Below are 14,761 nucleotides of genomic sequence, written 5' to 3' on the forward strand. Positions count from 1 at the left end.
ATTGTAATTTTATTTGTATTTGAATAAATGAAATGTTATTTTAAATTTATACGATTTTTTACAGTATCGCACAGGAAACTGACAGCAATTCGTTTTAGCCGTCACTCCGCGCCGTCACGATTTCACAAAAACTTGAGTGACGACTTATCGAGGTTTTACAGTATAATTTGAAAAATTTTGCAACCTCATTTATCAAATCTTTTTTCCCATACACATATTCTCATACAAGACACACACTTGTTTCTCAACGTGGGGTGGTATTTTTATTGCGAACCTATAGAGTGTCGAAGGTACTTTAAAGTACCAGGTCTATTAATTCGGTGGATACTGACTAATTTTTAGGGAAATTTTTTTTTTCTTATTTCCAGAGCTTGGTTTGAACTAAAATGATCTTCCAAAGAAGGTAAAAGAAAAACATCGTCTCTCTCCTTTTACGTTATCAGACATTAAACAAAGACTGACTCCGACCACTGGCATTTGATGGCCATTAATGTGCTGGTTGAAAGGAAAACATGCTATCAGGAGAAAAAAACTTGCACCGGGTATATGGAGTCAGGGCTGCCGTTTTGAGAGGATTTTAGGAATCCGAGATATTTCAGGATTATTTACACCAAAAAAAGGGTTAAGAGAACAAAAAATTCTACTCCCAGAATTATAAGAGATAGCTTTTTTTCTCTTTTGATAGGTGGCAACGGAATTCCGATGAATTTTTTTCTGGTGCATAAAAATAGGTCGAATCGTTGTTATACTGTAACTACTACTGTCATCTACGAAAAAATATATGCATTGCAGAATATCCGGTTGCTCGTCAGTTTCAAGTACTTTTATATTAAAAAAGGTCCAAATAACAAATAGCGCAGCAAACAACAATGCAACAGAATGCCACAAACTAACTATAAGACAAAACTATATTTATAGAATAATACAATTTTCATTCTAAAACAATAAATGGCTAGAAACAAAACAAAATAGAACCTCATCTAGATTGAATAACATATATCAAGTGCCGAAAACAAATAAAACGTTAATCCAAAAGAATTATGGATATACAGCCCGAAAAATAATGAACCTATACCATGCAATTAATCAGACAAATAATAACATAAGATCTGTTCACAATATATTTATATTCTCAATAAACACTTCTTTCGAATTTGAGTACAACAATAACAGATCATAAAACAACACAAAATAAATCATTCTAAAAAAAGAAGGTGGGGGGGGGGGATTTTTAAAAATATAACTATTTCTGGTATGAACTGAAAAATACATGTGATTATATGACCATACGTGTATGCCAACTGAATAATTTATTATGTTTATGGCATATGTAATAAACATATATATATACAGTCAAACCTCGTTAGTTCGTCACCCGGTTAACACGTCACTCCGCTTACCGGATCACTGTTTGGAAGTCCCAATTATCCTCAGGCAGGAATTGGCACAGCTATGGCTTACTCTTTAACGAGTCACTCCGCTTATCAAGTCATATTTTTGCTCTCCCAAGAGTGACTCATTAACGAGGTTTGACTGTATATATGTTTTTCTTTGTTTAGCTAAAAAAAACTAAAAATATAAATAAGACTTTATAAAATGTTTAACAAAGTAATACATTGGCAAGGCTGTTGCATAATCCAATTAATTCTTGAATGTAATTTATATTGACCCACTGGAAGGACTTGTAGTCCCTTGGGATCACAGAGTGTCTGTCATTGTAATGTCATTTTTTTTTCTTTTGTTTTGCAGTTGTTTTGATTGTATGTTTTCTGTGTAGCGTTCAGTCCAATAAAAAAAAAAAATCATGCCATCATTTCAAATACAGCTCATTCTGGTTCTGCATACCGGTTTCAAACCAACAGCTGATTTTGTTCACAGAATTATAACAGAGTTGTGATTTATATTCGAAAGGTGGCAGCGCATGTCCTAACTCAACTTAGTATCTCGAATGGACAATAACATAATATAAGTAAGAAGTACATAGTGAGTCAGAAGGTTGAAAAATTTTCACCGGTCCACAAGTAATAACATTTTGAGGTCGAATTAGGTTGAATTTAGGAATTAGGTTGGTCAGAGAGTAGAACTAATTAATTAGAATGTTGGTTTAGAGATTTGAATTTGAGTATCAATACACACTGCCAAATGATTTTCTTGTCTGAGAAAAAAAAATATTTTTTTTGATTCATGTGGTAGGCCTTGATATGAACGTACTTTTTGTATTCAATAGTTGAAGTTTAAGGTACATCAGTATCAGTCAATGCTGAGTGATAATATTTTTCTAGAGAAAGATTTCTGACCCAGCTCCATACGTAGTAAATTACTACAGGGTGATATGATTATAAATATTGTTTTAAAATTGTTTTGATAATACCACCAGATTTTGGATATGACGAACAAAATTTCATCCTGCAAGATATTGGATAATGGTCAGAGAAATTTGCGTTGAAGGTAGCTGAGAACATTTCATAAAATTTTATTGGGCAACGAAAAAATACATGATTGGGGCACATGAGTTTCAGTGATGCCTTGTGACATTAGAAACTAAAAGGTTGGAAGGATTTCTTGAAAGCATATCTAGACATTCAAAAGTGAGACCATGATTTCTCACTAATGTTATTGTTTATATCGCCTCTCAATTGTACATCTTTCAATTCAATAGCTATACGTACAGGGCATGTATAGCATTGAGTATGTATAGCATTTCTTTATGTCATCAAAACAGCGTTCGTCCTCAAGGAATAGTTCGAATCTGAAAGAATGCTCAAAATATATTTAAAAGTCACCTTGTATCAGTTTTAAGAGTGGAAATTTACAAAAAAAAGAAATATAAATTTTGGTATGGACACCCTGACCTAGAAAAAACACCAATCAAAAAGCTGCTGCTCTCTCTCTGTTCTGTGACCACCAAAAAAGTTTCGTGTTTCTAAGTGCAATAACAGGTGAAATATTTGAGTTCAAAAATCGAAGAAAAGCGTAAATGAGGTACAGAATAGTTGTCAGTTTTTGCTGTTCTTCCCCATCTTTTTGTAAGATTTTTGAATTCAAATATCTCACAAATATTACACTTAAAAACATGAAATTTATTTTTGTAGTCTTAGAAGAAGCAAGGCAACAACTTTCGTGAGGTTGGAACCTCATTCCAGTTCGACACGTACGGTTGATGTAATAAATCACGACTAACAAGAACCATCCTGTAATTTCTTTGTTTTTTCTTTGGAATAGAGTCAAGTTCTACGTATGGGTGTGCAGATGAGTGAGACCTACATCCATTCAGAATGTTCAGAATGAAGGGATTTATTGAAAATAGTTGATCATTTCATTCACGTGAGATTTGAATTTATACCACGAAATTTAATGCCACCAATTATGTAACTGTCAAATACTTTTTTGTACATAAAAAATCAGATATCTTTCTGAATGCCTTTCAAACTGTGGTGCTGTTAAAAGACTGAGGCTGTTGGACTTGAGTTACGATAAGAACAGCATACGTCGCGAAAGCGCCGATAGATGTGAGAATGGTACTAATGTCGATGTTAAACATTCCACAAGCTGACATGTAGATGACGTCTCTGTTCATAATGGCTTTCAGAAATTGCAAATTATTTGAACTCGTCACGGGATACGAAGAAATTCTCTCTTCATACAAGTTAGTGTACATCGTCTTTATCTCGTACTGAACAGATGGAATGCGAGAAGAGAAAATTATAGTTCCGAAGATCGAAAAAGCCAAATAGATCACGGTGAATACGAACGCAGTCATATTCATTGGGTTATTCACGTATATGGGTGCATATAAAAGGATCGTGATCGATAAAAACAAGTTGAAAAAGTTTTCTGCCAAAAGCAGGAACAATGTGAGAGAAACAGTATCTCTTAACTCTTGAACAATTTTCATAATGCGTTTGTAGTGATGAAACATGAGTATCATGTTTGTCTCAGAGATGTTTTTCGCAGCAGTTTTGACTTTGAATGAAACAAGTATTTGGTATACGTGATGACATAACGTAAAATACAAAAACTTCAACAAATTAGGTACAATCATGTAATAATAACATTCGAGAGCTACACCGAACAGTGTTACAAAAACAGATACGCCCATGGGAACATTTTCTATATGAAAAATGTAATTATTTCGATAAATATCATTGCAATCATTGAGATGAGGAACCATGATAAATACCGAAATCAATGTATGCAAAAGAAACATCAAAAATAACATTTTGTATGGTAGGCTACACTCCAATGAAACATTCTGTTCGATTAAGGCTTCATTCAGGTGGTTTATAAAAGTGATAATTTTTTTCAAGTTGAGCTGAATCGATAACCAGAAAAATAAGCCGAGCAGTGTAGAAGTTAAGTCAGAAATTATTATAATTACCACAGATTTATTGACGGCGAATGAAAAAAATACTCGAAGGGTGAATACGTAAGCAAAGCATATCAGATAAAGCATTGCTGATTTATTGAGAAAAAGTCTTCTGTAGATGTTTTCATGGACATTGGTATCGATACAACACAGTCGCAATACTTTTTTCACACGAGAGACAGTTTTTCCATCATTGGATTTAGTAATGTCATGAATTTTCCATCCAGACGTCAGTTTTGATCCACCTTTTCGAAAACAGTCAGCAATCTTTTCTTGAAACATGCTGCTTTCACTAGAAATACTTCTTTTGGTAATACTTGTCACTTGTTATATTTATTCACACACACACACACACACACACAGGTGATTTCAAATGTATACTCAGAGCAAGAACTTTCAGGTAGTTTTTGATAATAATCAAACTAGCTGATAATACTATACCCCAGAGTGATTTTTCGACGTCTTTCTCGATATCATATACAACTAAATTTACTTGAAGCGACACCTATAAAAATTTCATTAATTTTGCAATGTTTTTTGTCACGAATTAAGAAGTAATATACATAATGTCCAGTTCATTCCGCTAATGTGTATTGTATCAAAAATATACTTTTTCAACATATATCGGTATATACAATTTTTAGCGATTATGGAAAATCAATTAAAGTTCCTCTGAAAATAAGATAATGAATATAACAAGTGATCGACAACGTAACGTTTGTGTTGTCATCGATAACAATAATGTAACCTTTTGTGTTGGTGTTATTTGATAGTACTGTATTTTTTTTCTTGTTTTCAGTGACATTAGGACACGAGAAAAGTCTCGATCGAAATCTTAAGTGTTCTCGCAGTTATAACAAAACTGAGTAACCCATGTGCCCGTTATCGAACACTTAACGTATGTCACCCGAGCAACTGAAAAGTACAATATTTGTGATTACATATATGGCTTGTGTGTTTGTTATGGAAACTATTGGTTTTTTTGAGTCATCTAAAGAGCCAAATTGAGTTTTTTTATCTTTTTAATTTATGTAATGCACGAAATTAGCCCCATCGCTTTCAAGCTTTTGGCAGCTTTTAACCCATAGACTAAAGATATAAATATACCGCGCACGCTATTCATAAAGCTTGTCGAACGTGAAGAAAAGATGAGCAGTATTGTCGGGGGAAGAACAGGTTCTGCGCTATTACATTTGGCCCGTTTTCGCAGAACATAGTGATTTCGTGTTAATGCTAGGATGTTGCTGTAACGAAATTTGACTCGATCGAGTTGATGAAAACTTTCCTGCATTTGTTCAATGAATTTCATTCATTCTTTTGTAAAATATTTAGGGAATGTGGGATTTAAAAAAAACAATTTTATATAATATAAAGAATTATTGAAAAACTAAATTTTTTTATTTTCCAAAAGGGATAATTCCTAATAATTTAAGACTTTTGAGTGTTTAAATCTTATTATATAACCTATCACTTATACATACAACCTGTTTCATTTATATTTTTAAATATTCTCTTCTCATTCACTTTGCCACTTTTAATTTCGAAAATTTATTTTTACTAGGGGTTATTAAAACATAAAAATTACCTTCCAAGAACATTAAAATTACTCTATACACTTCTCTTATCTACTTATTGTTCATGTTGTTTTTGTTTTATAATTTTTTGATTTTTTTACATATTTCTTTTCTTCCTTTTCTTCAATTTTCTTTTCCGTTCTTCCTTTTTCTAATGTGCGGTTAGGTTAAAACACAGAGTAAGAATAATATAGAGCGCGCGCGTGGGGTTACAATGTGAAGCAAAGATCAGAGTCACGTCTCCGGTCAAAAGGCTGGTCAGGGAATCTTGCTTTCAATGCTTCCTTTATGGCTATTCGTATGACGATCTACACGCGCTGTCTTATTTTTGATTAGAATGGCCAACACTTGCGCAGCTTTCGGATGTTCTGAACGGTTTAAGAAAGGGGGACCAGTATCCTTTCACAAGGGAATACTTTTTTGCTTATTCCCCTTCTTATAAATTAAAAATTGGAATATTAAATTGACGATTCAATGGATTTCTGACGTAGTCTCAGTTTTTAACGATTCCATTTTGGATTTAATTCAATTAAAGTTCCAAGTTTTGGTAAAATTCAAATGTCATGAGCCATTATTAAATGTTTTAATAGAATTTTCGGTAATAAATGACTGAAGTAACGAGTTTTATTAACTTTTAACTGAAATATACGTCTCCGCAAGATTTGGCGAGCTAGTGAGTTTATTCGAGTTTTGCTCAACTTGAAGAAAATATGCTTTTCAGAATGAGGAATTTATGGCAAATATTTTATTTAAATAGAATGTAATGAAAACGCACCCTCTAGACCAGTGATTCCCAACGTGGGCGCTGACGCCCCCTTGGGGCGATGGAAAGTTCCAGGGGGGCGGTAGAAGCTACGGATATAACATAGGATCCTATGGGTGAGATTGCGTTGGGGGGGGCGATGGGAGAAAAACATTTCTGAAGAAAGGGGCGATGGGACAAAAAAGGTTGGGAAACCATGCTCTAGACAATGGCAGTTTTGCATAAAAATGTATAACTACCTCTAAAAACAGTATTTTTACCTCTCTTTACGCCTGAGATAAAACTATTACAGAAAAGAAATTTTTTTATTTATTAATTTGTGTTTGTGTTGTATGTGTGAAATTGCCCTCAAACAAGAAAAATCAATTAATTAATTTATTAATTAATTTTCAGTCAATGTCTTTATTATTTATTAAGACCATCTAAGTTAAGATCTGAAGTCACTACGTGTACCTCAGATGTTAACTTGAAGAAAGAATCATTCTAAAAACTACTTAATACCTAAAACAAAATGAAGATTCACATATGTATACTTCTGGAGCGAAGAGGTTACACATATGTCACATGTAACATACATTTACGTACTCCAAATTATTACATATATACGCTACACGAAATTTCATTTCTTATAATTTAGAAAAGTACTAACGATGAGGTATTGCAATTTTTTTGAAAAATTCATTTTATTCCTGGAATATTATGTAAGTGTTTACATTTTTGTGTGATAAGGTTATAAAAGGTTGTTCAAGAAAATGTTGGAAATGAAACTTTTACTTATTATTTAAATATTTCATAACTGAATATGGTACGAGTGTGAATGTGTTACATTACATAACATAATATGAGCTATGATTTACAAAGATAAAGCAGCTGTGGTTGTCCTTGATTTTAAAAAGAGTTTCGATAAAGTAAATGACATGATGGTTTGGTGTATAAACTAATTCACATGAATATGCCGTATATCATCATCAAATTCATAGAACAATATCTCGATCCTTTCGGGTTCAAATCAATGACTCAATTTCAAACTCACGTCCTATCAGAGCCTCAATCGCACAAGGAAGTGTCCATGAGTAATTATTACACAATTTTCAAATGAATGGTTTCCTCATCGCTCCTAACTGTATTACAACCGTTTACGCAGACGATTCAATCATGATTTCTGTAGACAGGGTGCTCACAAAAGCAGGGTGCTCACTATTGCAAGCACTTAGCAATATTTAAGAAATACTTCACTTAAGAAATATTTAACTAATAAATCGATATTCAAGTGGATTCACTAGCAAAAAGAACTAACCCCCTGACGCTACTATTGACATGGATGGCACTCAAATCTCACCTGTTAACACTAGTAGATACCTTGGTATCATTCTATACAAGCGCTTATCTTTTAGAGCTCATTGTGAAGAAGCAACCATCAAAGCTGAAAAAGCAAAACACATATTCAACAAAATTTCTCACATTCGATCTATTCTTACTATCTCCAGCAAACTCACCTTTATACAAAATGGTAATTCATTCCATTTTTTTCTATGCTGCTCCGGTCTGGATGTATTCGAGTAAAACCGATCTTGTCAAATTGGAAAGATTTCAAAATGTCACACTCCGTCACTTTTGAATGCTCATTAGAAATAAAGATATAAGAAAGGGTATTCGCGTATACAATCGCACATTATACCCAGAAACTTACTAGAAATTTTTACTAATCATTGGATGAATCGGAGTTTCAACGTTTGAGAGAAATCGCTCTATATCCTTATGCACAAAGACTTGGATTAGCTAGACCTAAACATTTTCTGATGGTTATTAGACCTGACATAAAACGATTATAATATGTAAATAATTCACATATTCATTTCATATTATTCACAATTTCACAATATTAGCACACAGGTAAATATTCATCATGGTAATATTTTAGTGTGTATGTGTGTTTATATATATATTCTTCTCTATTAGACACCTCATTTTCACAATATTTTCAATGTATTGATCATCATGTAATATCTTCAGCATTCTTGTATCAAATGTTTAATCCATGAATCGCGAATATAAAAACTAAATACACGAAATATACATGCTGTAAATAAATTTGTTTGTGAAGAGATTTCATTATATAAATATACCTTTATATATATATATATATAAAGGTGTATATATATATATATATATATAACTGGTTAATCATTTCATTTATGAAAGATCTGCATGCATATCACAAATTATCTATATATAACTCACTAAATTATTTATAAAAAAACTGATGTATCTAAAGCAATGTCTCAAACTTCAGCAGTGTTGAAAGACTGCGGCTGCTGGACTTGAGATCAAAGCAGCATAAGTTGCGAAAGCTCTCAGAGATGTGAGGATGGTGCTATTGTCAATGCTAAACATACCACCAGCTGACATGTAGATGACGTCTGTCTGTTTACAATGGCTTTCAGAAATTGTTTGAACTTGTTGCGGGGTACGAAGAAGTTTGCTCTTCATACAAGTTTCTGTACATCGTCTTTATCTCGTATTGAACAGATGGTATACGAGAACAGAAAATTACGGCTCCGAAGACCGTATTTTTCTAGCAAAATAGATCACGAACAATACCCACCTGACCACATTCATTGAGTTTTTTGCGTAAAAAGGTGCGTGTAAGATGATTGAGATCGACGAGGTTCACAAAAACTGTAGCATACCGTGAAAAGCAAGAACAACGTGAGAAAGTATTTTTGAATTCTTGAAAAATTCGCATTGTTCGCTTGTAGTGCTGAAATACGAATAACATGTTTTCATCTGAAATTGTTCATGGCAGTTTTGATTTTGAATCGCTCGAGCATTTGGTTTACGTGATAACACAACGTGCAAAACGGAAACGTACAATAGTTGGTACAATACAATGATAATAATATTTGAGAGTTCCACCGAACATTTCGGCGAGAACGGATATGCCCCCATAGGAACATTTTCTATAAGCAAATGGTATTTCTTCCGATGAATGTCACTGAAATTATCAACAGCGGAAACGATGAAAAATTCGAAAGACAGTGCATAAAAAGCAACATCAAAATAATATTTTGAATGGCAGGGTTACACTTCGATGAAACATTCTGTTTGATTAGGATTTCATTCAGATGGTTTGCAAAAGCGATTATTTTGTTCAAATTACCCTGAATCGATAAGCCAGACAGATGGGTTGAGAAGTGTAGAAGATAAGTCAGAAATCATTTTGTAACAACCTCAGATGCAGCGATGTCTAATGAACAAAATACTCGAATGGCGAATACGTAAGCAAAGAATATAAAAAAAAAAGCATTGCTGATTTATTGAGGAAAAGTATTTTGTAGATGTTTTCATGAGCATTTGTGTCGATACACAACAGTTGCAATACTTTGTTCACACAGCAAACAATTTTTCCACCACTGGATTTATTATTTTCATGAATTTTCCATCCAAGTCATAAAATCTGATTCATCTCAGTCTTTTTCGAAACAGCCAACAACTCTTAATTGAACCATAATTTTACTATGACACCTCTCCTGATAATTGCAGACGTATCCGCAGGAAAATAACTATTAAAAGTCTAATATAGTTGAATCAACTTATCTTCTCTATTTCTTATCCTCGAAAGGTTATTAGAGGTTTGTTTTATGGCATATGTGTGTGCATCTATCCGTATTTTATAGATGATTTGAAAAACGGCACGTATACAAATTTCAATGTTTTTGTAATGTATTTAGTCACGAATAAAATGATATAGACAAATTTAATGGTGTACCAAATATACTCTAAATTATACGTTTTCCCCTGAGTAAGTAACATATTTATATGTGTTTTACTGTAAAAACAATTTCTCCATGTGTCCATTATGAGAAATCGAATCGGTTTCTTGGAGCCAAAGCTATTAAAAACGGTAAATTATTGGAAATATATTTGGTGCTCCTGTAGTTTGATGATTACATAAGTTTTTTGTTTGTTTTCATTTACATTATAGCACAAAAAATAGTGGATATGACTATATAATTTCGTTCAATGAAACAAACTGATTAGACTATACCACGGCCGACTCAATTCAAGGCTAACGAAGCAAGAGATTACGTGGCTTTACAAGATTCATCGAAAGACTAGTTATTTGTGGAGATGAAGATTACAAGGAAGAAAAATTTATCACTGCCCCCACGGGGACTCGAACACCGGTCTCTCGCTTGCCGGACGAGTGCTCTACCATCTAAACTATGGAAGCAGATAGAATATTTCAACCTTGTTGCGTATATATATGTTGAAAGGCTCCGTATATGGACGGCGTCTACACACAATCAACTAATTGGAGTCTTAACCGAATCCGCGTGGGGGCAGTGATGAATTTTCTTCCTTGTAATCTTCATCTCCACAAATAACAAGCCTTTCGATGAATCTTGCATTGATAAGTGAAGAGGGCATTTCTATATGTACGTGGCTTTATCCTTCCGAAAATCAGGCATGATCAACTCGATGAATTTGGCCACGTGACAATCCGCCTGACGCGCTGAGGATGAACGTAGTGCAGGGGTCAACGTATGACCCACGGGCCACATGTAGCCCTCGGAGTTTCTTGTCGTGGCCCACCGATCATTTTCAGAAAATGGTTCAAATTTTCTTTTGCCTTCAAGTATGGCCTTCAAGTTGAACATTGATAAACAACTTCGGAGTGCCCCTCATGATGCTATAGAATGAGTGTCGCTCGGTTGTCACTGTCATCACGGCTGCTATAAGAGAACATTTATTTTCCTACTTCCAGAAATTTGAAATTTACTCAGACCAGTTTTGTAAAAGTATCTATTAATTATTGGAAGGAATCCTGATAATCTGAAACTAAGCCTATGCATATCACGTGTGTTTTATTTTATTGTGCTGTGTTCATTTTTAGTTGGCAGTTTCCTACGGTTACATTGAAGGCTTTTTCAACCATTGTGTGCCGGGTAACATGGAATAATATAAGTATTATCTGAGTTGGGTTAGAATACCTTTTCAAAATTGAATGTTTAGTAAAATAGAAGAGAAGTCCAGCAATAATGTGTGTCCTGGGGGGGGGGGGGTTCTCTGTGTGCCCACCTTGACTGTTTTGGGACAGTCATAGGAAGATTGTCTTTGTGACTTGTACCCACTACAAAAACAAACTATGGAATTTTCATTTTTCATTATTATTATTGTATTGGCCCTTTTACATTCAGGAAATCGAATTCCTCAAATCATAGATGAAATCAACTACGATATGAACATATTAAGCACCTGGCTATCAGTGAATAAACTACAACTCAATACTTCTAAATCAGTTTGCATACTTTTCAGACCTTGGCAAAAGCCGTTGGATACTGTGCCATTGCCAATAAAATTTAAACAGGATGAGTTAAAGTTTGTCGATTCGGTTAAATACCTCGGAGTTTTAATTGATGAGCATCTTTCATGGTCTAACCATATACTAGAAGTCAGCAAATCATTAAACTCCTATATATACATATTTTCGAAAGCAAGGCATTTCGTACCTTTTTATGTAATACGCATGTTATATTTTTCACTTTTTTTCTCTAAATTAACTTATTGCTTGGAAGTATGGTCATCTGCCACTCAAACATCTCTACAACCCCTGATAATTGCTCAAAAGAAAATATTGAGGGTAATGAGCTTTGCCTCATTTAATGAGCACACGACTCCTCCTTTTAAACTATGGCGAATTCTTCCGTTAGATAGCTTGGTAAAATATCGATTAGCTATAATAATGTATGAATCACTACATAAACTAATAACACATATTCCCTCTTTTCCTATCACTGCACACGGATATCCAACAAGATTCTCCTCTAGAAACTGTATCCCGACCCCTACAGCGAGAACTAATTTCAAGAAAAATACCGTTTTCTTCCGGGGTATTCACATTTGGAATTCTCTGCCATTGAGTGTTCGAAATAAATCCTTAGCATTGTTCAAAATGACTGTATTTAACCATCTTCTGGATGAAAATCCCTTGGAATGAACAGTTCGCGCGTGCTCGTCTGTACATATGTACAAAAGCACTTGTTATCACTGATAAGAGGTTTTCTTTTCCTTCACCCCTCCCTCTCCTCTCGCCAAAAACTATTTTCTTTTTTAATCCAATCTTTGTAATGTGTTTATAATCTTTGTAAATGTTTCTCCCTTTATACATTCTGGTTTTTTTCATTCTTTTTTTCAAACACCTGTTCTCCATAACCAAACTGTTGAAGGGACATTACCGGATTTTGTAATCGGCATGGGGTCTTCCATTCGTGTCCTTATCAGCACCTCTACTTTATCCATACTTTTTGTATATCCCCCCCCCCTTAACAACGACCCTTGTAAAGTGATTTGCTTGGTCTTTCTTAAAAAATTAATTCTTTTTGCTGGCTCCTTCTTCTGAACTAATTATACAAACAATTATGAACTTTTCACAGAAACTGAGACAAACTCCTTTGTTGGTGAAAGCTACTTTCCTTCTTTTTCATTAACTGTGGTTAGCAAAGTACCACAATAGCAATGTCACATTAACAAATTAATGATTGGGAAGACATTAAATGAAATTTAAACAAATATTACGCAATGAATGAAAAATTAATTTATCCTGATATCAAATTTTCTATATCAAATAATAAATAATTCCGACAGGTAAATTTAAGTGAAACAATAATTCGATTTGGTTATATGGATCGTTAACATCAAGTGTAGATGCTATTTATTTTAATTATTATTTTTGTCTAGCTTTTTCTCTGTATTATTTAAAAATTTGCCATTGAATTAAAGTGAAAAAAAAAAAACGCGTAGAATGAAATTCTCTCATATTAGCTTTGGGTTGCCATAATTCATTTTTTATTTAATAAATAAATATATTTGCACCTATTTGTCCGATATACTTCGTTCTTTTTATCTTTCTTTCAGGTCAAAAGAAATAAGAAGATTTACGTGTATCGCAAGAGCAAAGATGTCATAGGGTCGAGAGCATTTTACTAGCTTTTAGCTATTGCTCTCTTCCCTGTCCCAGCTTTCTTCACCATATTATGAATTAACTATTTTCTACCGAGTCCTTTCAAACATTTTTTTCTTTCTCTTTGCATTTTCTGTCAAATATTGTAAATATGTAATTTAATTGTAAACTCTAATTTGTATAGCGTTATTGAAATTGACTGGGGACAAATAAATTATGTTATGTTATGTTATGTTATGTCATAGACTCACTAAATCTTGTTTTTGATCAGTTTCAATTAGTTTCTTTTCATTTGAACCTCTTATTCCAAATGTTCCCCACGAAAATGGTTTTTTAATGCCTTTCTCTCAGCTATTATATTCAACACTAGTCAACTAGCTATAATACCAAGCGCTGCTCGGGTTTTCTTTAATGAGGCTTTTTGGGTCACGTGATATCTCCCTCTTTCTTTGAGGGACATGCAAACCGTGTCTAAGTTAACCAATATGGCGACTTCCTGAACGACTCATGAAATAAACAAATCTATATTTAAAGAAACGTAGAAATGAATATATATATATAATTTTTCCTTTTTTAATGGGCGCTAAGTATTTCGAATCTCCCCCTCTTGAACTTCAAGTTATCTATTTCTGCCTGTTTCAGCTTTCAAAACTGCTTAATTAAAGCTGTGGATTTTTTTCGATGTAATTTTTATGGGCCCATAATTAATTTTAAAATATCCTAACCCACATGAATTGATGCAGTTGAATATCAAAACACAATACGGAGACATTAATTTTCATCTTTGAGAAGATATAAATAAAAAGTTGAAATCAATGTTAGTGCATGAATATCCAACTCAAAAGTAGGTCCGGCTAATTAGTTCATATTTAATTTTCTGGGCTTCGCATCTCTAAGCGAACTTAATATCTCGAAAATCGGGAATTCAATACAATTTTTAAAATTTTTGATGTGGCAGGAAACCCCCCACTAAATTTCCGCATTTATACAGTTAAAATCGGCAATTTTAACACTGATTTCTATGAGTATATCTGACCCTCCTTTTCCTGACCCTCAAAGCGATGCTGATGATGATTATGACGTCTGTTCAAAAA

This window comes from Pholcus phalangioides, unplaced genomic scaffold (assembly GCF_987345545.1).
Source record: "Pholcus phalangioides strain wild (caught in Gottingen) unplaced genomic scaffold, Ppha-v1.0 ptg000009l_1, whole genome shotgun sequence".
Lineage (NCBI taxonomy): Eukaryota > Metazoa > Arthropoda > Arachnida > Araneae > Pholcidae > Pholcus > Pholcus phalangioides.